Source organism: Cydia pomonella, chromosome 7, assembly GCF_033807575.1.
Source record: "Cydia pomonella isolate Wapato2018A chromosome 7, ilCydPomo1, whole genome shotgun sequence".
Classification (NCBI taxonomy): Eukaryota; Metazoa; Arthropoda; class Insecta; order Lepidoptera; family Tortricidae; genus Cydia; species Cydia pomonella.
The window spans coordinates 4,732,748-4,760,276 of record NC_084709.1 but is presented as its reverse complement, the minus strand read 5'-3'; the positions used below and the strand labels follow the sequence as shown (position 1 = coordinate 4,760,276).

Below are 27,529 nucleotides of genomic sequence, written 5' to 3'. Positions count from 1 at the left end.
TCGTCCATTTTCGGAATGACAAAATAGGCAACTCATTATTTACATAATAATATTTAATGTATTGTCTGGTAAAGAATGCTGTTTGGCATTGGAGCGCCCGTTTGGTGCCACCTATTATCATTCTACATATTACATTTTTGTCCCAGTAGTACGAGCCAGGATTCGATACCATAACTGAACCATGAGGTGTTTTGTGCTATATCGTTTTAACGAATAACTAATACAGTTCAGCATGAGGTAATCAAAATGAGGACAAACTCGCAATACTTGGAACTAGGGAATGCAAAAACCGGAGGTTTTTCAAAACCGGTTTTTTCTTCGGTTTTACCACAAAAAAAACCGAAACCGGTTAAAACCGGTTTCGGTTTTTAGAATCAACAATCTTAAATTCATCGCCATGGAATAAAGAAAAGATTGCTTCACATGTAAAAACGAATGCTAGTATAGTACGAGGGTTGCTACTTATATATCCGGAAACAAAAAAAGAAACGTACACGGCTGAAAATGGTTTTATTGTTTTTCAAAGTATTCCCCTTGATGATCTATGCACTTTTGCATTCGTGTGAACCAATTTTTGAAGCACTTCTACCACTCCGCCTGAGGTACCTCCATAACGTGTTGTTTGAATGCGTCGACAGCATCTTCAGCGGTCGAAAATCGTTGACCGCGTAATTTATTTTTTATATTGGGAAATAAATAAAAATCATTGGGTGCCAAGTCAGGGCTGTACGGCGGATGACCCGTTAATTCCACATTTTGACCTTCCAAAAATAGAGTTGTTTCGCGTGACGTATGACAGCTGGCATTGTCATGATGAAGAATGATTCTTCGTCGCTGGTTAGTTTTACGAATTTGTTTAAATACTTCCGGTAAGCAAATGGTCGTGTACCAATCTGAATTAACCGTTTTACGGTTTTCTAGTGGCACTGTAGCTACATGGCCATTAATACCGAAGAAGCAGGCCACCATTTGTTTCAATGTACTTTTTGCACGAGTAACTTTCGTAGGGTTCGGCTCATTTTGAAACACCCATACCGTTGATTGTTGCTTCGTTTCGGGATCGCATGCAGATCCAGGATTCGTCACCTGTATAGATGTTATAAACGGCCTTTGAGTCACCACGGTTATATTTTTTTAACATTTTATTGCACCATTCAACGCGAGCATCTTTTTGCTCCTTAGTTAAGTTGTGCGGTATCCAACGCGAACAATTTTTTTTACAGCTAAATGATCATGTAATATGCTATTAATGCTAGTTAGAAATACCCAGAGTCGACTCTATCTCGCGGTACGTAACATGTCGGTCGTCCATTATAAGTTTTCGCACAGCCTCAATATTTTGTGGTACAACGACCGATTTCGGGCGACCTGCCTTAACTTCGTCCGTAAGCATACTACGTCCACGATTGAAATTGAACTCACTAAACCAGTGATACACAGTAGTTTTAGATGGAGCTTCATCCCCAAAAGTTGAAGTTAGTTGATCTATGCACTGTTGTTGCGTTAAACCACGCCGAAAATCATAATAAATCATAGCACGAATATTTTCACGAGTGAGTTCCATTCTTGCAGCGAGATGACATTTAAAACCCGTCAAAAACAAAACACTAGCGTTAATAAGAAAGAAAAAATATACCGGCCAGTACTTAAACAAGTTCAAATTTTACCATGGAGGTCAAATATACTATTTAAGAAGATTGTAATCCCGGTTTCCGGATATATAAATAGCAGCCCTCGTATATACACGATTTTATCACGAAATTAAAGACAGAATATCTGACTATTTTATTGTATTGTATGGGAATTGTCAAATGACTTAATGTTATTTGTAACTACGAATAGGAACAAACCAATTATATAAAATTATTTTTTTGGTTTGTTGATCAAACTAACACAACACCACATTATTTGATTTGATGTCGATTCAACCGGTTTAGGACCGATTTACACCCTTATAATGAATAAAACATGCAACTTAGTTAAATAAATAAAAAAACCGAATAAAACCGAAACCGGTTTTTACAAATTCTAAAAACCCGGTTTTGGGTCTCCGTCAAAAAACCGGTTTTAACCGGTTTTTTCGGTTTCGGTTAAAACCGGTTTGCATTCCCTACTTGGAACACATGGAACAGCTGTCGTGTTTTCGTGTACTTGATTTTCAGTTTTAATTAAGCTTACGAAAAAACGAAAATTCCTCAAAAATTTGCTTGTGCATATTTTTTTCTTTTTGCAAATTTGAAGGTTTTGATTTGGGCCCCATTAGTAAAATAAAACATAAATTTGTTATGCGAGTAGGCCTCAAGGGCTCTTCCACATGTTATCATCTAGACCTTGAACGCTTGACTCTCGCTTTTCGCCGCCGGAATGTCGCCCGCCGACCTGCGCTGCATCGCTTACGACTTACGTGTGTTACGTGTGCAGTAAGAGGCTGTGAGGTTAATGGATGGTTACCACTGTTACCACGTTCCTTGTCCTAGATACATACTTCCTGTAATTAACAATCTTGTAGCTCCGATCTTGTCAAGATCGCAATGAAGCGTTGATTGAAAACGGAACACTTGGGAGGGCCTTTTTATGATACAGGAGGCAAACTATTAGCAGACGAATCGCCTGATGATAAGCAACTACCGTCGCCCATGGACACCAGCAACACAATAGGATTTGCAAGTGCGTTGCTGGATTTATGTTGAGAGTACGCTCTTTTCTCAAAGGACAAGATGATGATTATATGAAAGCGTTCAGTACGTGCAGCATTACTTAGGTATAGATTAGGTAAATTTTCTCATTCGTTTACCTAAACTTATATAAAGTACTGCTAAACGAACGCAGACAAATTGAAATTACTTGCAATAAAGAATTTCGCAAATATTAAACGCTCGTACATTCGATTTCCAATCATCACATTTGCCTTAAAACTACCTGAGCATATATTTCAGCACACGTAAAGTAATTTTAGACCAGCAATGTCCGTTCGCACTTAGATGCTAGATTGCCCAGTAACCTGCGCTAAAAATACATCGACGCAAAATAGAAGCTAACAACTAGTTTGTAACATAAAATGCTGGTCTAGTTATCTGGAACTGTGTTTTCAGTATTTATAGAACCTGTGGATTCCGATGGACAGGCTCCAACGTGTTAGATAGAGGTATAATAGTTGTAGGTTCTCATTTGTTCTTTACAAATGCAGTTTATTGTCACATTTCAAGGTTATAAATTGTACTGGGGTGACATCTTGTGAAACTATCTAAGAGTCAAGCAGAAAGATGGGTTTGATACACGATTTCATTCAGAATTTGTATTTTTGAGAATTCTAACAATCCCAAACTAGAAAAGGTTGCTTTGTGTTGTTACTAAATTTATTTGGCTATCATTATTTCTCCCTCATCATATATGCTCGATGCTATCATACTATTTAAGGTGACGTTCGGATTCAGCCTGCACCTGCATTACTGTTGCAGTATTTCTGCGCGACATTATGGCACTATGCACTCTTATTTTTTGATATATGCAAAGCATATAGATACTGGTCGAACTTCAAGAGGGGGCGCAAAGCCAGAAACTTAGAATAAGATAAAACATATGGCGCGCCGTACGAAACTTGCGACGAAAAATATGGCCAACGCGCAGGTTTGGCCTTTTATATCAATAACTCTTAAATTAACTTCTGTTTAAAATTATGCTCGCAGATCCCTTGGCTATAATCACTAGCAATTTATACTAAAATGTTACTGCAATGGTATGCACATTGCAGGGTAACGATATAAAACTGAAACTTAGATACTTTTCCGTGTTTTTTCCATCGAATCAACTTTAACCTTTTAAGGTTTTGGTTAAAGTCTGCCCTGGCCTATTTTAGTTTCCGTATGATTGTTTCATAGCATTTAACCTTGATGTGTAAAAATTCAATATACAAACTACAAAACTGCGTTAGCCTAGGGTTTTAATAAAGAAAGTTTCTGCAAGATTAAATATCCGCTCCGCTAAGTTTATACGTCTAGACATGATGCTCTTGACCTTCAGTAGCTTTTGTACTTCCAATAAGTATAGCTTCTAACCTATTTGAAACCCTACAGAATCCAATCAATTTAGGTACAACTAAACGCTTTTAAGCCGGTTTTCTTATTTACATATTTATTCGCTTTTCAAAATTGAAATATTTCTATTTGAATGATTGAAACTTGTCTCGCAGACGCTTCTATTTGTAACTAAACAAAGTTTACAATATACATTGTACTTTGGGGAACAATTCGTCATTAGCCTATTCCATCCAGACATGCCAGACATCAAAGACTTGTACTTATTTACATCTCCGACAGTTATCATTGACTTGAGTTAAAATTGGCAAGGGATTTAGTATTTGGTGTCGGAATATGAGTATCGGCTTTATTTTACGAAATACTAAGCTGACTTTTTAATTAAATCATAATAATGAAACAAAAACTTCATCATTACATAGAAAAATGACAATACACACAATAGCTGTTCAAATACAAGTTGTACAGTCGAGGAAATTGATTCTTTAGCAGTTTACGGTTCAACTTACATTGGACAGCTCTTAGCATAAGTACGTATAACAAAATTTACTTGAACCGCAAAGTGCTAAAGAATCAATTTCCTCGACCGTACCTAAAGTACTTACACAATTTGTATTTGAAGACGATGTGTCTTCAATATTTTTGAAATAATGACAGAATCTTCTCAAGACCAGTCTCAACAGAATGCTCTTTAAGAAATTATCCAGCACAGCACCATTGGAAAACCGATAAATAATCGAGTAAAGACTAAAAAGACTCAAGTCCACGAACAAGTTAGAATTGAATGCAAAGAAAATTCAAATTGGAAAGTTCGAGGTGTAATCTAAATTTGTCCAGGTATGAATAAATGAATATTCATGCATATTGGTCGAGACTATGCTTTATAAGATCGCTATAAATTATCACAACGAGGTGTTGTGTGTTCGGCCCTCTGGGGTCAGCGGCCGAACATTAGGGACAGGCGAGGGGACTGGGAATTTGTATTGAGAAGCGTTGAAGTAAAGTGGAATTGTTTTTTTTCTTTATACCACGTCGGTGGCAACAAGCATACGGCCCGCCTGATGGTAAGCAGTTACCGTAGCATATGGACGCTTACAACTCCAGAGGTGTTACATGCGACCCTTTAAAAACCCGTACACTCCTTTTTTGAAGAACCCCATACTGTATACCCTCGGGAAAACTTCGGCAGGGAGCTCATTCCACAGCCGGAGCGTCCGCGGGAGGAAATTCCTCTTAAACCGCACAGTGCGCGACCATTTAGACTCTAAGGTATGAGGATGAACACCCTACCGACGGCGAGCGGTGGTTAGGATTTTGGTAATTTATTTGTCTAAAATACCAATAAAACGACCGCTATTGAAACACACGGTGTACCTAAATATGAAGTGTCTTGAATATTGCTGGAATAATTTCTCAATTTAGACAGTATTCGAGTCTCAACATAACTTTCTTCGAGAATTTTTTCAGCATCGGAAACACGATACATTTTGAAGTAAAGTGTAAAAAGCCTTCTCGATCAAGTCGAATGGAATGCAAAAAAAATAAATAAAAAATACAACGAGGTGGGCCATCGGGGTCAGCAGCCGAACATTAGGGACAGACAAAAATTGAAATTGGCAAGTTTAAAGAGAAGTTTCAAGGTTCGGACAGTGGACTTTCAAAAAACCGAAGACTTCCAAGTGAAGACTAATAAGACCAACACTTCCCGAACAAGTGGAATGGAAACCAGAGGAAATTCAACATCAAGTTCGAGGTGTAATCTAAATTTGTCGAGGTATATTAATGAATATTGGCCAAGACATGCTTTATAAGCGTTATAAATTATCACAACAAGGTTTGTCTTCGGCCCTCTAGGGTCAGCGGCCGAACATGAGGGACAGACGAGGGGAACAGAGAATTCTTATTGAGAAGCGTGGAATTGATTTGGGGTTTTGTTGAATCCGCCTTTGCTGGTTTTGTTACGGTTTTCGGTAATTATTATAATAAGCACATTAATTAAATAGTTTTAAACCTGGGTTTGGGCTTCTCGCCGATTCTGCACATCTAACGTCCATGCCGAAAAGCGTGATCAGGTTTGTTGAAGGCTACTGAGCTGCTTGAATTGTTAATAAATCTTAAAATCCTCATCAAAATTATAAAATGGTGAGTTAAACCTTCCTAAGAACCATGGCTGGTGGCTTTTACAGAACTCCGCAAGTAGCTACATCGGTCAAACTGCTTAGCAGTCAAGATAAAAAAAAAACACGTTTCACACCGTAAAAAAATCTTCCATACCAAACTTCTCTATTCCCAAGTGACTCCGCAAAATTCATAAACAATTCAAAAACAAAACCACTAGTAACAAAAACAAAACCGTCCAAGCACCGAGTTCATAAGCAACGTCCATAGTCCTTAAATGGAGTGGTTACAACACGCCCACGATGTACACACGATATAGAATACCTAATAAGCGGATTGCTTTAAGAAATCCGTGCCTTAACCCGGGGGCAACGACCCGGCGCCGGCGCTTAGTGCAGGCTTTATTGTCTATGGTATAGTTTCAGTCGTGTTGCTATACTTGCTATACTTGTTGTATGAAAAATGATGTGTGTGTGTGTGTGTTGATAATAGTAAGTTATGTGAGTTTATTAAAATTTTGGTATTTTTTTTGTTTTCAATGAGGCGCCTACTTTTAACAAAAGAACTGACTTCATAACAAAGTTTAACATGCCATCTTTTTATGGTCTTCTTCAGAAGTTATATTTAACAAAATGATGCTTTCCGAGAGCAATGCATTTTTTTATGTAATAGGCAGCAAACGAGCAGACGAGCCGCCTGATGGGAAGCAGTCATCGCAGCCCATGGACATAAGCAACATCGAAGGAGCCACTTATGCGTTGCCAACCTTTGAGAACCCTAAATACCTGCTTCTTGAAGAACCCCATGTCAAAGCACATGAGTTAGGTATCTGTTATTTCAGACCTTGGTCCAAACACTTTTAGTTTTAACTTAATTTCTTAAGCACACAAAATATTATGTTTTTATTATACTAAGGGCCTGTTTCACAATGTCCAAGTAAAGTCCTGAATAAGCTACTAGCTACTTATCTGACGAATAAAGTCATCGTTGGCGTTTCACAATCTTCAAATAATCTTAACTGGTAGATAAAGTACTAAATTTTGTAGGAAATTTTATCTGGCAGTTAATTTATTTGTCAATTAGCTATCCAATACTTTAATTGGACATTGTGAATCAGACCCTAAATTTAACTTAAAATTAAATATTTTAGAGTTTAACTGGAGTCAGGCACATACTAGAGGTGTGCGCCGAAGGCTAAACCATCGGCGGCGGCGTCTGGTCCAAAAATAGCCGGCGGCGTCGGCGTAATCGGCGTGATCGGCGTAATTAATAAAAACAACTAAAATTTGAAAAAATAACCGTTTATTTAATACTCTAAGAAAGAAACAAATAAAACATTTTCTTTCACGAAAAAACAATTTAAACCTATTAATTTAAACAACGTCAGCATGGCACATACATATATTTTTTAATCACCTGGTCATAGTAACAAACTGTCAAGTTCATGTAAGCATTTAAGCAAAGCATTAACATATGAACAGTTCACATTTTAAAGCTTTGCTTACATGAGTCATAATTGTCATGGACAAAAATTATTTTGTCCACGTTGCTAGGACTTAGTCTGCATCTCTTAGCAGGCAGTACGAGTACTCGTGGCGGGAATGGACATTAAGGCTCTCACAAGAGCATAAAGCCAAGGATAGCTATTTTTCTTTTCCCGCCAATAACGAAGAAGGTCACCATCCGACAAATCGTTTGGATCACAACCCCCGAGGTATTTCCAACAGTCATTTACGATAGTGTCATCGTTAGTAATACTACCGGCAGCGGCAGCGGTATGCTTCCGGGATATGGCCAATAGCATCTTTGATGACGAACTTGGTCCAGCAATTGCGGCATCATTAGAACTGTTTTCTAGTCTGCTATTATTCCGCAGGTGTTTTGGGAGATCACTTTCTGTTATGTGTTCCCTTATGTAAGAGGATAGAAACGTAACTCTGGTTTCCCCGTTCTTTTCAAGGTATGTATCCACCGTATGGAGTCCTTGAAACCGACAATCCAGCAACGCTGCTGCGATAAGCACCTTGTTAATGGGAAATCGGTGATCCAGCTTGCTTAACATATTTTTCTTCATGCTAATTATCAATAGGCATTCGTCATCATTAACCTGTTTCAAAGTGTCTTCTAGCTCACACCTAAACACAAGTGCAACGTTAATTGTTGTCGAATTTGAAGCACTCATGATGTTCACAGCATCTTTAAATTTGTTTAAAAATTTAATTAAATCACTAATCAGTTTCCATTCATAATCCTCTATTTTTAGTTCGATTTTGTTTAGTTTTCCAAGCAGCTTATGAATGGGGTTTCTATTTGCATGGTTATATATACTCTCTAGCATAACTACAACGCTATGCCATCGCGTCGGTGTGGCAGTTTTAAGCGATGGAATATGCTGTTCTCTTGACATCACCTCGTCAGACTCAGTCTCAGACTCATCTATCGGATTAAGTTCGTCATACTCAACAACATATGCAGCTTCTTCCACCTCCATTAACAATCGCCGTTCATCAGCATCTTTTTCAAGTTCCGGTAATCTGAATCGAAAACATTGTACATTTTTTTTACATTTTGTAACAATCTTATTGACTTCAGGAGTGTTTTTAATTCCATCTGTCACAACCAAATTATGAAGTCCATGACCAAGACATAAATGAGACCCCATATTTGATAAATTAACAGCTTTTTTGACGTTCGAACCAGAGAGTCAGTTACCATGACCACTTGTTTATCCATCAATCCATATTCTATCAATAGTTCCTGAACATGATCTTTGATTTTTTCTGCAGTTTTTTTTTCCTTCGATTAATTGAGTTGCTAGAGTAAAATTTTCCAGGTTAAGAGATTCATTCAAGTAATGTAAGGTCAATGTCAAATAATTATTTCTTTTATACGAGTCGCTCCACAAATCGGTTGTTAAGGCTACAGACCTCGGGCTGGAACTTTGTATTAGAACTTTGATGTGTGCTTTCATACTACGAAACACATCTTTTAGTGCAGTTCTCGAAATCGTAGTACGGGAAGGAAGATCTTGTTTCTTAACGATGACCTTGTATTTGAGAAAAAAATCTATCATCGCCTCGTCGGACACGGAATCAAAAGGTAATAAAGATCTGCATATCCACAAAGCCAGATCACGAGCCAGGAGCCATTTTCGGTTTCTATTTGTTTCTGACGACAAGGTATCTGCGACCGATGTGCGTCGTGTATCAAAAAATGTGGTTATTCTTTGAACTTCAGCACGAGTTTTTTCAGGTTCTTGGATCTGGTGATCATCCTTTAAATGTCGTCTAAGATTGCCCGTGCTTACTTTTGCGCCGTAGGTTTTTATTTTACAGCTGGAAACAAAACCATTAATTTTATGTGCATGCAGCCAAACACCAGCTAAACATAAACACTCGGCCATAACCATACGTGAGCTAACTTGGGGCACAAATACTAAAGTGGTACGAGTTTACCAAAATATTTTAGGACAAGAATATCGATGTGACCTACTGTCATGTACTCGCGCGCGAGCGTGAATTAATTTATATGCCTTGTTGGAATGTACATACATACACAGAACGGACCAAAATTCAAGTTCTAACTTCACGCCGATTTCACACCGGTGGAATGATCGGCGGCCGGCGGCGTGGCAAAAATGACCGGCGGCGTACGCCACGCCGGTCGGCGCACACCTCTAGCACATACTCGTACACCAGTAATAACTACATACACTCATGTCAGTCATGTGTATGTAGCTACCACTGAGGGTACCCTAGTCCAGTGCATAAGAAGCTGCATAAAAAATACAAAAATCACTATAAGAGTGCCTACAATCATTGAAGAGTTCAAAGACAGAAAAGTGTGAAGACTTGTTCAACGATAAAAAAATCCACATCGGGCCAAACAAGTTGGAAACCTCATCGTTCGAAATTTTGAAATGAAAGACCGGTGGTAAGCGTGAAAAGCAAAGTCACGGTATATTCTCACTAGTTACCTAACCATCTGATCTTACATGAACTAGTATATTATGACCTATGTTTCTTAACAATCGTGCGTAATGCGTAATCCAAGAGTGTTTGGAGGTACTATTGTCACAAGAATTAATTGACCATTCGTAATCCTTACTGTAAAGACATAAAGACTATTATCGATCAATGGTGTTGCTGTACTAAGATGATCGGACATCAGTTATACAACTGGGTGAAATTAATAGAAAATATCGAACTGGAAGAAAGCGTTTGCAGTATGAGAAAGTTTTGGTGATGCGGCGTGATTTGCGAATATGAGTCGGCTCGTTTGTAATAATTAAAAGCGGTTAATAACATGGTCATTAATATTTATTTTATTATTTGCTTCTAACGGCTTAGCTTTTAACCATTTATCTATGTCACTATATATACGGAGCGCTGGTGGCCTAGCGGTAAGAGCGTGCGACTTGCAATCCGGAGGTCGCGGGTTCAAACCCCGGCTCGTACCAATGAGTTTTTCGGAACTTATGTACGAAATATCATTTGATATTTACCAGCCGCTTTTCGGTGAAGGAAACATCGTGAGGAAACCGGACTAATCCCAACAAGGCCTAGTTTACCCTCTGGGTTGGAAGGGCAGATGGCAGTCGCTTTCGTAAAAATTAGTGCCTACCCCAAATCTTGGGATTAGTTGCCAAGCGGACCCCAGGCTCCCATGAGCCGTGGCAAAATGCCGGGACAACGCGAGGAAGAAGAAGATCTATGTCACTATATTACGTTCAAGTCAATAAGTTGAACATATATTTTTTTAAATTATTTTATTAAGCCGATTTAATATTTAATTAACCCGCGCACAAAACAAAGCTTACCAAGAAATGCAATTTTGGCTTGTCAATTTTAATGGAACATCGTTTTACAGGCGGTTAGAAATTAAAACATAAATAATGCTTATTTAAAAAAAATCAATTAATATAAAAATCAAAATACTGAGAACAGAGAAATGATTTACTCTTTCGATAATTTTGGACTGAGCGGCAAAGCCGGCAAACGACCTCATGTTACAAAACGTGACAGACTTGTTCAGTTTTTATCACTAGTCAGTCTTTGCTACTTCAGTATGATTCAGGCCAGTTTACCCAACGAGTCCCAGCTCTTCAATTTATTTGAGTTTCTACAGATTTTCCCTCAAACTTGGATCACCAAAACGCGACTTTCATGGATCAGATAAAATTAACGGCGCCATACGAGAGATAAACAAAACGACTTGTTTATTTACTAATTGTGGGAAAAGGAAACCGTCTTCTTAATTAGAAAGCTGGCTTGTTCACTGTGATTGGAATTAAGCTTTACACATCTGGACATTTAAAGAAGAAGAATCAGTAAGAATTTGTTTATTATTGTATGATATACTCACGTGACATTAAAATGGGCCACTTTGTGTGAGATTCTAAACAAAGCGGCCGTCGGTGTATTTTAGTCTCTCGTAAAAATTAGTAGTTTGTGTGTGTCTATATGAACTTTAAAGGTGAACTTTTCCGGTGAATCTTAGACTCATATTTACCGGAAAAGTTTACATTTACGGTCTAGGTCAATAAAATAATATGAAAATACGAGAACAAAAGTTAAATATACAGAATTTTGATAAGTAAACTTCAACCGTTGTTTTCTTTTGATACACGACGTTCCGCTATCACTATCAGAGTCGCTTGCCAAATCCAACGCATTGCAGTAGCCGTCTGCGTTTCTGCGGTTATCTTTTATGCAGGTACCGAAATATACGTCATTCGTGGGCTAAACTTATCTTGTTGATGCAACAATGCAATAGGTATATGCAATATACTATCGTTGGCAAATAATAAAGAAGGAAATATGTCTTTATGCTGCATCTTTTTTCTGTATAACTGTTCTTATTTACTTCTTCTTCTACCTCGCGTTGTCCCGGCATTTTGCCACAGCTCATGCGCCAGGGTCCGCTTAGCAACTAATCCCGAGAATTGGCGTAGGCACTAGTTTTTACGAAAGCGACTGCCATCTGCCCTTCCAACCCAGAGGGTAAACTAGGCCTTGTTGGGATTAGTCCGGTTTCCTCACGATGTTTCCTTCACCGAAAAGCGGCTGGTAAATATCAAATGATATTTCGTACATAAGTTCCGAAAAACTCATTGGTACGAGCCGGGGTTTGAACCTGACCTTCAAACCCAGAGGGTAAACTAACTGTTTTTTTTTTACTTATCATATTTCATTGCATGTTTGAGAAAACAAAAACAGTCTCTCCCTCTAAATCCATTATGTGGTATATGTATAGGGTTGCCATACCATTGAAGGTAACCAAAGATTCGCATCGTTACAAGAACTAGGCAATTATTAGGGGTCGTTCTCCTTATGTGTCATCAATACTAAAAACCCTAACAATGCACTTTCGCGCTACACTTTCGCCCGTAATTAACCGATGGAACAATAGCGGGCAAGAACATCTCGACGTGTGCCTTTAATTGCCGATCGGATCGTACACGCTTTCTATGGCGGGGTATTTAATGTACAGTAGCCAGAATGGAGTAAACTCATTTATTCCTCATTTATTTATCAATTGATCCAGTAACTTTGTCGCCTTTTGTAATGGGGTTCGTTTGCGTTTGTAAAACTTTGTAGACGTGTTTATGATTCAATTATAATGTTGGCTCAATGAATAGTACAAGTTTGTGACCTCGACCGCCGGGCGCAACCTTGTTAAATAAACGGACAGACAGACGGACATGACGAATCTATAACGGTTCCGTTTTTTTCCATTTGGCTACGGAACTCTAAAAACTAAAAAACCGTTAAAATTAAGATTTTTTTTTAGATTTGGGTGATTTTAATTATTGTGACGTGCATGCATTGCAGCTCTGACAAGACAAACCAGCTGTGTGCTGCATGCACGTCAGAGCTGAAGCGTGCGCCTGCGTGGCGTGTGCAGCACTCAGCCGCATTTGCGCTGCGTGACGTGCGCGTAACCCGGTGTGACAGGGGTGCTGTAAACGTTTACGTCGACGTACACGTGCTGCGCACGCAAGTGGTGTGGCTCGTCCTTTAGTGTAAGACAGAGAACAAGTTGCACAGAGCGAGCGTATTGTGGCCAAAACATACCAGTTGCGTTCTGCAGCACAGCTCTGAGTCAGTTGTAATGCTTGAAATAATATGTCACTATATTATCAATAATAAACCAGAAACATTACTTAAATTCGTTTAGAGAACATGTAATGGATAAGCTTAGTCTTAAATAATGTCAACATTTCCTACGCAGTTTAATTAAACTTGAGCGCTTCGTAAACCTAAATTAGGACCGGCGTCTCGTATCCATAAACATGGCAACCCAATTAAGATTCCTAACCTTATTAGGTAATTAGCCAATCTGTTGTTTAACATCCGTGGCAGAGATAGGGTCTTTTTCATTACAAACTTTACGTAACTTCAGTAAGGATAAAGTGGAGAAGACCGGCGTGTAAAAATGGCCGACATGTTTGGTGAGTAAGACCGTCATAGGGCAAGAACGCTCGTATTTCGCTCAGACACAGTTAGAAAGGAAGAGCTTCGCCCCTTCTTCTATATCAATCTTCTATAAGTAGATTATGTGTACAAACACAAGAGTTACAGTCAGACAAAGATAAGTTGGCAGCGAATTTGATAGCCCAGACGGTGCAAGTGGTAAGTAAATGTCATAATTTCATCTGACTCTAGAAGCGACGAAAGGCTTAATAGATGTAGACCGTCTTACCTGATGGACGGTCTTCTCACACTGACCTTAATGCAAAGTTATGGTGAATGTGATACCTCTAGGGTTGCAGGTGTCCACAGACTGCGGTTTTCATCAGCCAGGCCGTATGCTTGTTTGCAACCAAACGTGATATAGAGGTGCGATCAATTAGTTTGATGCTGGGAGACAGAGAGTGGTCATAGGAGCTCAGAAATAAAACGACGCAACACAAGTTAATTCCGTTTGGGCTCTGGGCTCGTTAATATGTTGTTGAGTAGCGTTGATTATAAGGAAAGTTTGGCTAAGGAAAAGTACAGTCGGCGATTATATCAAACATTTTTTTTTTATTCAATAAAATATCTTACATTGAACTAGACAGAAAAGCGCCGGGAAACCCTGTCGGGTTTGTATCGACACTCCAAACATGAAATCTTTGTCAACAATTAATTTCCAATTTAAAGTAATTCTTATCGGCGATGCTTCGTTCCGCACCGACGATTCGCACTTGAACCCATGACCTTATAATTTGTTACCTAATTATCAGAGTTGTTTGTTTAATGATAAAGAATTACTTTGCACTTATTCGTCTTAATTAATGCATGCCTATTTATATTAAATGAATTACGACGAAGTTGGAATAGTTGGATCTAAGGTAAAATAAAAATCAATAGAAATAATGGAATCCAAAGTCGCATCGAATTCTTTTTTTAACTGGAATACTTAACCATACTGAATTTAGTAAAATAACAAAAGAATTTTTAGTGTGCTCAACACATTAAGTTAAGTACTAACACTAACAGCCACATAATGTTGTGTGTGTAATACTTAACCAAGGTCTGCAATAAATGTTTTTCAATCATTAAGTAGGAAGAAAGAACGAAGAATAAAAAAGATATAAAAGCTATTTTTTTATCTCAGATCGGTCTGTGACTAAAATACATATTTGAAACCATAAAACAGGAAATCGATAATTATACATGCCAATAAATTATCGGCATACCAAAAGATAAACATGTCGGATAATTTCTATCAAATCAGTAAAGATATTTAAATTAGTTACGAAAACATAATTAACTGAAAAGTCAGGCCTGCTACAATTTGTTGCGTCTCGCGCGCAATTCCATACATCTAGCACGCCTTCAAGTAGGTACTCGCGCGCAAGAACGAAAAACGTAACCCATGCTAGCCAGTCGGAGCACTATACTTTGAAAAAATGTATATGCTTGCATTTTTTTTTTGCTTTTAAACAAAAGGGACCTGGTCATGGCTAGAATTGTGGAGCAGGAAGGGGAGAAGATGTGACCAGCTAGGGCAGGCAGGGATAGGGCAGAGTGGCGCTCTCTTGTGTCAGAGGCCAAGATCCTGTTTGAGTTACTGAGCCAGTGAAGTAAGTAAGTATATGCTTGCACTAATAAACTTCTGGTATAGGCACAATATTCTGCTAGTTGCTAGCCTATTTCCTAATATTGTTTTTAAATTACTGTTATTACTAAGGACCTATCAAGTCGGAAACAAAAACTAGTTAAATTGAACTGTGGTTCAAGTATTCGTGTGAATTAAATTGTAGGGTTAAAATTTGCTTGCGGTTTGCGGTTTCAACATAATAATGATTAAAAACTATCCGTTTACCGATAATCTCATCTTATTGGTATTGCAAATGATGTAAGTATTGCTATTGAATAACTTTATTGTTACATAATGCAATGTTTGTTCAGAGAATGCGGCATGTTTGGAACGTTATTGCACTTGGTCGGATTTAAATTACTTTGCCCCGTAAATTGCGTAAGTGTTAGGATTCCTTTGTATTTTCTGTGTCTTGCAGGCCAATTCGAATGTGCACTGATATGAGAATGGTATACGACTGAATGTCATTCAGCTTTCGTGCATTTCGCACGTATTTGCCCGTAGATGTTTTGGGGCGGGGCGAAAACTAAATAATATGATTCAAATATCCTTCTGATGTCAGTATACGTTCGAATTTGCCTGCTAGTGTTTAAAATTACTTGACCACGAGCCACAGAGAGAGTGCCAATGCTCCCGGTGTTTGGGTGTCGAGTTGGCTTTGTATAGATACTACAAATTTTAAACGTTGACAGCCAACGTTTAAAATTTGTAGTATCTATTCAAAGCCGTTTGTACATTATTGTCTATACTTTGTGCAAATTAAGTTTAAAAAAAATAAATAAATAACGAAGTGGGAATGGACGAGCCAAGTCTGCCGCAAGCCTTCACAATTAAAATAATACCTATATCCTCGTGTAGTCTACTAATCTTGGTATGATTTAGATTAGTGTACCATTCTATTATTTGGTTATAAGTGAGATGATCGACCTTAAAATCAATAGCTATTTGAAAGTAGTTGAAACTAACTTCACAGTATTTAAGTTTCAAATTGAAAACTGCTTACTGTAAATACTTTCTTAAATATTTTACGACGTTAAGTAGTGGAGCACTTACTAAAAGTTATTAGAGAGAGTACTTCGTTACAAAGTGTGGAGCAAATTTAAAATGATGACATTTCGTTTACTTAGGTTAATTTTATGTTGCTTGAATATCTTATAACTTGATATGATGTTTTATGTAACAAAAATAAATTAAAATGATAGTTCTTTGCACATCTAAGATTTGCCATCACTTCGACTGAATATCGTCTACTGGCTAAATTCATTAGCGGTGGTGTTTGCCGAACCACAGCTTCATCCAAAAGATAATTAGAATTAGGTGATTAGATTAGTTTCTCATGGGCAATGACTTTACGTCAACTCCTAGAGCTACACGAACAAGAAAGTTTACACCACACCAGCAAAATGGGATCAAAAACAGTTAATTTAGATGTCACACAATGGCTCTGCAATTGGTAATTAATGGCTCTAATGATGGCCCATTGTGCAGGCTTCCCACGGGTCACCGTGGATCTCACAAAGAAACTTTGAAAGTAAAATAAACTTGGTGATAAAAATATTATAGTTGAGTCAAACACTCGCTGCACGCGTTTACGTAGTGTGCTCTCTATCACACCTACCTGCGGCGGGCGGCGTCCTGTCTTTTTTACTTGCTTCGAGTTTTAACTCAACTATAGTTGCGCAGTGGAAAGGTGCGTGGTATTAACAATGTCTGGACCGAATTCAAAAGGTGGCTTTATCCTTTTTAGACCATTGAAAGCACGTACGTTCCCTATAATGAGGTTGTTTTGACGGCTTTACAAGTAGGAATAAACATTTGCGGAGCGAATTTTAAAACGAACATAAAGGTGCGTGCAACAGTCTCGGCTAGCCATATAGCTATCTGAACTCGCAGAAGTTGAATAGTCGGAGTAATTGAAGTGTGCAAAGGGAAACCATCAGTATATGAACATTTCATGCAGACTACGAGTATCATAGCGAGTAATAATCGAGATAGTATACTACATTATAAAATAAAATAGTTATTAATATAGGTTTAGTTTATTAGGTAATAAGTTACTAATATAATATAATATGGAAATAATTCTGAAATAAATGTTTATTTAGTTTAATTTAATTTATAGCGGGATTAGCGCCCGTTTGCATTTACCAAAACGAAAAGTTGTATTTAGGAGATACGGTGGGTGATTCTATCTTGGAAGATACCGTGACAAACGCAAATAATTTACCCAGTCACATTAATTCATAATTCAATACTTCCAATGACAGTTGACATCATTACTATTTTGGTCGCACTTTTTATATTTCACAGGCAATCTTGTACATTTTAGACCTGTGGTCCTACTTTGCCGTGGCTTGCCACATTACATCCAAGCAAAGACTACAATAACCTTGTTATAAGTAGCACGAAGCTATAGCGTGCACTTGCACCGCGCACAAGCTGATTGAATTAAAGCACCAAAGGGCCCCTCACTCGTTTGACAGGATCTATGTGCTGTGCACACATCAATTTAAGTAATTGAAGGCACCATTGACCGCTAAAGAGAGCCAGTGAAAAATATTTCGACTAAATTGGCATAAGTAAACTTATATTGGACGTATCCTGATTTCTAAATGGAGAGGGGATTAAAGGGGCCGTACCCTCGTCAACGAAATGAGACCAAGTTGATTTTGGACAGATTTCGACAGGCCGCGCCAAGCTGCCCGAATCGAAACACCAAGATAACCACGTAACTCTTTAACATGTAATAGCTGCGTAAGTAACAGTGAAATAGTTACAACGCACTACCTGAATACAAATCTAATGAAGATAAGAAATCATCTACATACATAAACGATTGCCGTAATAGTTTCCGTGTTTCACCGCTATAGGGAAAATTCTAGTACCTACTGTGAATGGCATGTGAAAAACAATATACTTTCACCTCAATCGAGATTTCCATCCATTGCTTTCCAATAAGTAATAGTCGTCGCTATTCTTCTACCAGTGGGAGTACTTATAGGATTACGGTATAGATAATTTGTTTGACGTGCGAGAAAATAGCCAAGAGCATTCCGATCTCGTGAAACTAATCGTGTATTTACATTATACTTCTCTTAAACTCGGTTCTTTCAATTTCGTGAGATTGTTTCCAATAAATCAAAATGAAAAGCAAATTACAATGGTCCAATTTTGTCTCGAGATAATTACTATACATACATAGATACGTTAATGTTATATAAACTATCTTTAAAACAATGCTTTTAAGCACCTAAATTATGCATAGAATAAAACTAGCAAGAGAGGTATGGGCATTGTGAATGTCATCTCGCTTTGTGTGGTAGGGCACAGCCAGTGGATGTCATTCCAGATCTAGAGCAGAGCCCAACTGGGGAAGTACCTCCACCTTACAGAAAACAGCAGCCAAATAACACTAGACCCTACCCATAGTGTTGTGTTCCTGCCGGTGAGTAAGGTTGCCAGAGCTCAACGAGGGGGAGGGGGGTTTAGGGTCGGCAACGCGCATGTAACTCCTCTGGAGTTGCAGGCGTACATAGGCTACGGAAACTGCTTACCATCAGGCCGTATGCTTGTTTGCCACCGACGTAGTATAAAAAAAAAGGATCACATTCAAAACGATTTCCCACATATAATGCACAATTTTACAATTTTTCATCACACTTGCTCGAAAAAGATCTTATTTCATGCAGGCGTACTGAAGGACAAAGGCCAATATTGTTCCCGTAGGGGTTATGGATTGTGAAAAAAAAAGCTATAACTAGGGAGTTATAACTTTTTTTATTTTATTATGTCAGTAATTCTTACAAACCAAGTGGCGTAAATGAGTTTTACTTTAAAAATACTGCCGTTAGTAATTTAATATGTTTGTTTATGTTTAAAAATATTTAATTTGATTAATTTAATAGCCGTTTAAAATATTTTCACATAATTTCAATCGTGGCTGAATGCCGAATAGACAATATGGCGGACGAATGTTTGATATGTCACCGTATTTAAGAATCATTCCGCTTAAAAATTAGTTTTTTTTTCTTCCCAAGTGTGATGAAAAACATTGTGTGTAACTCCGGGGGTAAGAATATTGCAAACTCGGGTCTTTAATTACCACCCTCGCTTCCAAAATTTCACTTACCCCCCTCGTTGCACGATGTACTATTGTTTTCATCATTTTTTTCACGATTAATACTCTTACCCACTTAAGCTCTGTTTTCCTAGATAGCGGTGCCGTCATATAGCGGCTGTCTCCATGCTAAATAATAAGGCTAAATATGGATGACTGGTATTTTGTATTGAGACGGCCGCTATACGGCACCGCTATCCTAATAGGAAACCAGAGCTTTAAGGCGTATTTTTGGCGTTGTCGGTGGCGGGTTTTACTGTATTCTCGTGCTGGCATCGGCATACAACTGTTGGGGAAGTTAGGATAGAATCAAAAATGCATCATATTAACTAGCGAATTCAATTCAAGTGAAGGCAATTATGTTCATTGACAGAATTACTGCTAACATGTACTAAATTATAATAATGATGTTAGCAGCATACCAAATAACCTGCTCGGCCGGACCAATACGCATTCTGATGTTAATAAGGACATTAGCGTACGTGATGGACGTAAGAGAATACTATTTACATGAAAATGTACAGGAATTTTCTTATTCTAGTAAGTGACGATAATTTCGTCAAGCATTGTTGTGAGTAAGCATCGATTAAATATTCAAACATGGAATCTCCATTACTCGGTAATGTAACGAATATTTACTGGAATAATGTTTCTTAGTAATTAAATCGTGGGATGAAAAACAAATAATTTACCGAAGAACGTCACTAAATTGTGGGACGGTGGCAGTCTTACAAAGTAAAGACGATTTAATTTTCTGTTGTTTGTAGTTTTGGACAAAAACGGGCACGATAATTAAGAAAATCGTTTAGGCTTCTTTGAAACTCTTAAGAAAAAGAAAGACGGAGGATCCGTGCGAAATCGCCTACAGACATAGCCCTTATTTTCCTCATTATTATTATATTAACATTATTGAAAATATAAGGCGAAGTTATGCTCACAATTTGAAACGATATGCGTAAATTACATGAAACTTGGCATGAACATTTACGTAACATATATTATATCTGTCTGGTACTAGTTTTCGTTGCTAAACTGTTATACAAAGTAGTTTTGTATGTGAAGCTTACACTCTCTCTAATTTCTTTGTAGGTAATATTACAGTTTCTAACTACTTAGGCCCGGGCATAAATTTAATTATGTTACTTGAATTTTCATGTCAAATTTAATGATATTTCATAATGTCGTTTTAAAATGAGAGCGTAACTTAGATTGTATGGGTGCGGCCAGGTTCGTGTGACTCTAATGGGGAGTGAAAAAATAGATGTGACACTTGAATAGACGAGGGACATACGTAGTTTTTGCATCCACGAGCGCCAATATCACATAACACCAGACGGGAAGGCTCTTCTTCTCCCTCGCAACGATGCGGCAATAAAATAACTTATTAAATATGTCTTACAACAAAACATATACGAGGGTCATGCCAAAAGAAGTTAGATACTCTATGGTCATTTGATCGATACTGGCCAGTTATACACCATTGTAAAGGTAGGTTATTTGCTAATAAATTCAAATATGGAACACTCGGAAAATGTTAGGATTCCTTTTTTAATTATTTTTTTTCTGGGTAATTTTGGAGGGAAATTTTCGCAACAATGGAGCTCACTCGACGTGATTTTCGTGTTATGATTTATTATGATTTTAAAAAAGGTTTAAAACCTCAAGAGTGTTTTGAACTTTTAGTTTCAACTTTTGGCGAGTCTGCTTGTTCACGTGCAACTGTTTTTAATTGGTTTGCTGAATTTAAAAGGGGACGAGAGACCTTTGAAGATGAGGCGAAGACCGGACGGCCGCCAACCGCAGTCACTCAAGAAAACGTACAGGCTGTGGAAAAAAATGTTCGTGCGAACCGACGAATTACATATGCAGAGCTCGAGCGTGAGCTGGGTATTGGATCAGCAGCATTGCAAACTATAATTCATTATCATCTGGCCCTTCATAAGCGTTGTTCAAGATGGGTGCCGCACAAACTCACCGATTTGCAAAAAGACCGCCGCGTAGATTGGTGCAAATTTATGATAGATAAATTCGACGCTGGCGAGAAAAAAAATGTATATGATATACTTACAGGTGACGAAACATGGCTATATAACTACGACCCCGAAACAAAGCGGCAGTCCACAGTATGGTGTTTTGAAGATGAGCCGACGCCAACAAAATGTCGCCGAACCCGAAGTACACAAAAACAAATGATTGCCTCATTTTTCTGCAAGACGGGACATATTGCTACGATAGTGCTAGAAGATCAAAGGACAGTCAACTCTGAATGGTATGTGACAGTTTGTGCCCCCAGAGTACTGTCAGCTTGGTGTGACAAGCGGCCGAAATCGGGAACTCAGCACCTGCTCTGGCACCATGACAACGCTGCCCCTCACACTTCTGCTAGAACACTTGACTATTTCAGCTCAAAAAACGTGACTATCTTGCCCCACCCGCCATATTCCCCCGACCTAGCCCCTTGCGATTTTTACTTATTTCCCAAAATTAAAGAAAAATTAAAAGGAAGGCGATTTGAGAACAAAGAAGATGCCCTGGCTGCGTATAATTATGAAATTTCTGAGGTATCTAAAGAAGAGTGGTCATCGGTATTTTCTAAGTGGTTTAGACGGATGGAAAAGTGTATACGTGTTCACGGTGACTACTTCGAAAAAATAGATAGCTGTAATAAAGAATAAAGTCGGTAACTTTTGAGTATCTAATTTCTTTTGGCATGACCCTCGTATATCCAACTGCAACGAGATATCTTAAAGATTAATAGACTGCCATAAAATTTAATTGCATTCCTTTTGATCTATCGAATTGAGAGTTACTCAATTCGATAGATCAAAAGGTGTAATAAGACTAATAAGATCAAGTGACACGTAAAAACTACTGGGTACCGTGCAAGTTAAAGGCGATGTTTTCTGGCTCTTTGGCTAAACATACGTAGCCACGTAATTTATTAGACAGTGAATCACATTCTATAATTTTCTAAATTCATGCAGCTTAATTTAGATGTCAATATGAAAACTTGGCACTCGAACAGGCAGGTAAATGTCTCCTTTCAGCGTGTTAACGAAAACGCAACGAAGATTGGAATGCTCTATGGCGCGCGAAATCGCAGGAGCCAAGTGGAACGCGGCCAGCGGAGTAAATCATTTCGTGTTATCGCATACGTCAAATTATGTTAATCCTGCCATTCGATGTATTATGTATCCTAATATGTGAATGGTTTATAATTTTATGATTATAGTAAAGGTACCGCCTCTTGTGCAAATCTTTGAAGGAGTCTTTACTAGGAATGGTCGTCTGGAGGAGTGTTTATTGTGTAGCTGCGACATTCCAGAAAAGAAAAGTGTCGGGTACGTGACATAATTTTTTAACACTTCTGACAAAGCTAAGACCCCGATATTTGGCATGATAACGTTTGATAACTTAGCTTTACATTCAACGGTATATAATACAGATTTCTACAGGTCATTAAGATAGCTGCCATACGCGTTACGTCCCCGACAAAGTAGACCTTTTTGCGGAGTGCCCCAGAAAAAGGTAGATATTTATCAATAAAATACTAACTAGGTATTCACTTCAGCTTGAGCATGTAATCTTTCAGTTAATGGCCGAGATGCTTGATGTACTTATATATTTTTATGAGCAAATGTTACTTCGGGATATGGCATTAGCCAACGAAAATATTGAAAAATATAAAATATATTATGGTGTAAAATGCTAATCGAAATTCAACATCGATATTTTTTGTTTTGAAAACATGATTGAAATCTAAAGACGCAAAGGTACACATAATGTAGGTATTTGGATCTAAAATAGGTCCACGTGAGTTCACTATCAACATGCGTATCAAGCGATACATGACATAATAAAACAACGATAAGGTGCAAGCCTTCAGTGCAAGGTCGACCAATATCAAGTCACATTAACCCAAAAACCTGATTAAATTGCAAAGGGGCGCCGCTTGCGGACCAAATTGTAACGATCAAGACAAATCCACTCGATTATAATCTTTATTTAATATATGTTAAAGTATAAATTGAAGTTAGGTTAAGAATGGGGTTTAAGCCTTCGGATGTGCAAGTGCTAAATGTCAGAGAATAATTAAGTCTTCATAGTTTTGATTGCCCGTGTATTATTAAAACCTGTTTGGATTACGTCCGGTTGTTTTGGATGGATTATACCTTGATTTGCAAGGGTAGGGTTCTTAGAAGAGGCAAGAAGTAGAGCTGAACTGGAACCCACAACCCCAGATTGAGAAGTCGCAAGTCTACCGCTCGACTACCAATGCTAACTCTCTCATCATATTTTGTTAACAAAAAATGAACCGAAATCACAAAACCATTTAAAAAGCATTAAACAGTTTTCCTCAGCAGTTTCACTTCACTAAATGGTGCTTCCCTAGACAAAATGCACGACTGCTTTAAAAAATACTCAAATCACTTCAGTTAGGTGTGCACCTACTTTGCAGAATACCTACCTGTTCGCGTCCATACTTTTGTCAAGTTCTTTAATATAAACTGTTACCAAATATCCCGTGAGATGGCGCTGTACCGGGAGCGGTGATTTCTACATCACGCTATCGAAATGTTTATAAGGATTGTATATAAGGGTTTGAGATTATTTATGACTGGTTGTTTATTTTCATAGTCAATCCTCGGAAATCTCGGAATCTTCCTAAAGTAAAGAGCGCCCTTTTTGAAAGAGTTAGGAGTACATACATCGATTTGTCCAGGGTCCCCATCATAATCTGGATCTAATAACAATGGCCATCAAGTACATTTAGATGTATTCAAATGGGGTCTAGCCGTCTTCGAGAAATCGGCAAACACGTCGTTCACTGCGTTACAGGCTAAACCTAGAGATATGTCTAAAATTCTTAAAATGTATTTATTCTTATATATTGAGAGCCTGCTCCTTCGAAATAATCAAGTAAAGCCGTAAGTCAACAAAACATCACGTCCCTAGAAACATACACGAGCTAACAGTAAACATTAACGATAATTACGCGATTTATAAACCGCTCAAGTCTCGTTCCGCAAGGTTGTGTGATTCACTTCCTTAAGGCGAGGGAACTTCCTCGCATATTTACCTGACTGAGAAGGTTGACAGTATTGTTATGATACTTAGGATTCTGCTGATGTCTTTGGTGATTATTCCTTCAGCCTTCCTTTATTGGGCGAATATGTGACTGAAAGGTGACATAACATAAGGCCATAGCGTGTCCTTAGTGTGTGTTTAGTTAGCACTTAGCAATGACAAGAATATATATATTATAAATCTGAAAGATATTTGTCCGTCCGTCAGATATTTAAAGCACACATACGGTTATTAATTAAATCCAAACAATCGCCGTCAACACGCAGAATTTTTTGATATTTTTTTTTTTAAATACCACGTTGGTGGCAAACAAGCATACCACCCAATAGTAAGCAGTCAATGCGCCTTGCCGACCCTATGATAGATTTTTTTTTTTAAATAAGTCACAATTAAATAGAATCTAAGTGCTTGCGTGATAAAGAATGTATGAACGAAAATTACAATATTAAATAAATAATTAATAGAAAACGTCCCTAATCAATAAATAACAGGAGTTTAATTGAGGTTATTTAAAAAAAAACAATTAACGTTCAGCGGAAGTTTGTAAATAAAATTGATAGTCCAAATTATGTAAGATTTACGCATGCGTTGGTGTGATTTAGTAATTAGCTCTAAAATCCTGTCTGAAAATATCGATATGAAAAATGTGCCAAAAATATGTATACACTACCTTAATACATATATGGGCAATAAAGTTGTTGTAAAAGTACACCCCTTTGTAAACACTAGTTCCCGCAGTAGTTTGCTTCAAACAGACGAAAGCTGAATGTAAACCATACTTAGAATGAATGAGAGGATGTGTTACATTAATGAGCGTACTACGATGGATGTCCGGAGGAAGTGTATAAACAATGTAAGTATGCGAATTCATTGATCCTGTCATATTCGTGTCTTATACCTTTTATTACTGGCCGGAGTTGGAAGAGGCCGCGTTGGACCGTGACAAATGAAAATCTCTTCTGAGAGCCCTATGTCCCTGATGAGGGATAACAAGATACCATCATCATCATCATCATCAAATGTTGCATTTTTAAATAAACTAATGTGCTAAACTTCCAAAAAATATCTACAAACATTTTACGTGTCAGATACTCCATATTAAAATAAGATTTTGGCAAAAATTAAATTTTTCGTAGCTTTTATCGCTGACTGTACTTTTCTTTCCGCAGGCAACTAATACTCATCAAGACAACACTAAAAACCCAAAACACAATTTAGTTGCGTTGTTTTATCACAGAGTTCCTATGGCCACCTCCTGTCTCTGTCATCAAGTCATCTCGATGGTACTATATTGCATTGTCACCCGACTTACATATGCATATATGCAAATTTTCAGCTTTACCAGAAAACCGGGAAGGGATATTTCGTACATAAGTGTCGAAAAACTCATTGGTACGAGCCGGGGTTGGAACCCGCGACCTCCGGATTGCAAGACGCACGCTCTTACCGCTAGGCCACCAGCGCTTCTTTATATCTATAATTTTTTTTATTTCTATCAATGTGAATATGAACATGTGCTATTTTTTTACATGCTAGTACATAATACTTGTATGTTAATTTGTACATAAAATTTGTATGTTAATTTGTTCTCGATTTCAGATTGAGCTGAAATTTTTCATACGTATGTAAATCGGATGACAATGCAATATTATGATGACATGGATCTGATCTGATGATGGAGACAGGAGGTAACCATGAGAACTCCGTGATAAAACATTGAAAATTAATTGTGTTCGATGAGTACTAGTTGCCTATGGAAAAGTACAGTCAGCGATAAAAGCTTGTACCAAAAATGGTTTTCTTTTCCGAAAACTGTTTTGTAATATCAATGCGAATAACAACTACTAGTACATATGCCTGCCTGTCTTTGAAACTAGGTCTATTTGTGTAATAGGGTTTTCCCCTGATAATGGTATTGTCACATGTCTGCAACTTCGTTTACTAAATGGTTTACTACAAATCCCGGTCGGATTGACTAAAACGACCTTCTCTAATAATGTTAAGATTGGATTGTGTATAATCGGCTTATGGACTGTTCATACAAAACTTTTTGACCGATACAAGTTATAGACGAACGGGTTAAGTTCCAGTCGTGTTCTTCTCTCACTCTCACTGAACATAAGCACGAGCGAGATGGAAGTACGTGCCCGGGAGCGCGGATATCAATGTTTTTTATTTTTAACTAAAAAAAATTGTACGTTTAAATAAAATAGAAAGTAATCCATAAGGGAATGTCTCTCAAACATGATATTACCGATTTTTGAAGCAATTTTTTGCTTTTGCGCATTTTGTACATATAGAGCGATAGTCAAAAAACTCAAATTTCAAATCGATACAGTCCCTCGAGGAAGGCCTTAAGATCGCTTATTAAATGTATGGCAGCCGTATTGTGATCCAAAAAGAGCTACGATTTTTAAACACTCCGTTTACTGAACCTACTGCACCTTAAGGTAAGGTATTTAGGCTGTCTTTCCACACGGAGATGAGCGGAGATATAATAGCATTGGTTGATTCCCACACGTCTCCTCTTATCTGCGCCTCAGTAGAAAGGCATCCTTATTGAGTGTTATTTTGAACTCTTAAGCTATTTTAGTTTCGAACTAGTGACAGCTAAATTGTTACACCAAGAAAATATTTTGATACTACCACAAACCGGCCTTGGCCTACCATCACTTAATCTTAACGATCACCACGACAAAGCGTAAAAAACGTTGACGTCTCGTTGACGCACCAAAATCTCGGAGAACACAACGCATCAACTTCACTGCATAAGGATACAAAACAACTATAGTTGGTCAAACCAATTTGTCAGTAAATAAGAACAATAAAAACTATACTCATCCTTTTCTTTTGGATGCTAGTACTAGTGTAAGACAAAGATAGTATGACTCCCTCTGTCTATGTTTGAAATGAGATAGCCCTTTGACAGACTATAAGTACCAATATTTGTTTTGATCAGTGAAAACTAAAATGGGACAGCTGGTCAAATGTAAATGTTAAATCAGAAAATATTAGTTTACCTGACTCCAAGACTGGCTGGTCTAATCTAGCTATTAACTTTCTAGCTAACAATGTCAACGGAACC

The 27,529-nt window shown here is 37.8% G+C and overlaps 1 protein-coding gene and 1 long non-coding RNA gene across 2 annotated transcripts in view; both read right to left on the bottom strand.

Moving 5' to 3' along the window:
• The window catches only part of LOC133519630 (uncharacterized), a 138,370-nt gene that overhangs the window by 103,481 nt on the left and 7,360 nt on the right, over nucleotides 1–27,529 (bottom strand). The gene's annotated exons all lie outside the window — the stretch shown is intronic.
• LOC133519444 (uncharacterized) lies at nucleotides 10,299–12,744 on the bottom strand. Its single transcript, XR_009799630.1, has 2 exons — nucleotides 12,288–12,744; nucleotides 10,299–12,134 (listed from the first exon to the last, which is right to left on the bottom strand). It is a non-coding gene; the product is annotated as an uncharacterized LOC133519444 (long non-coding RNA).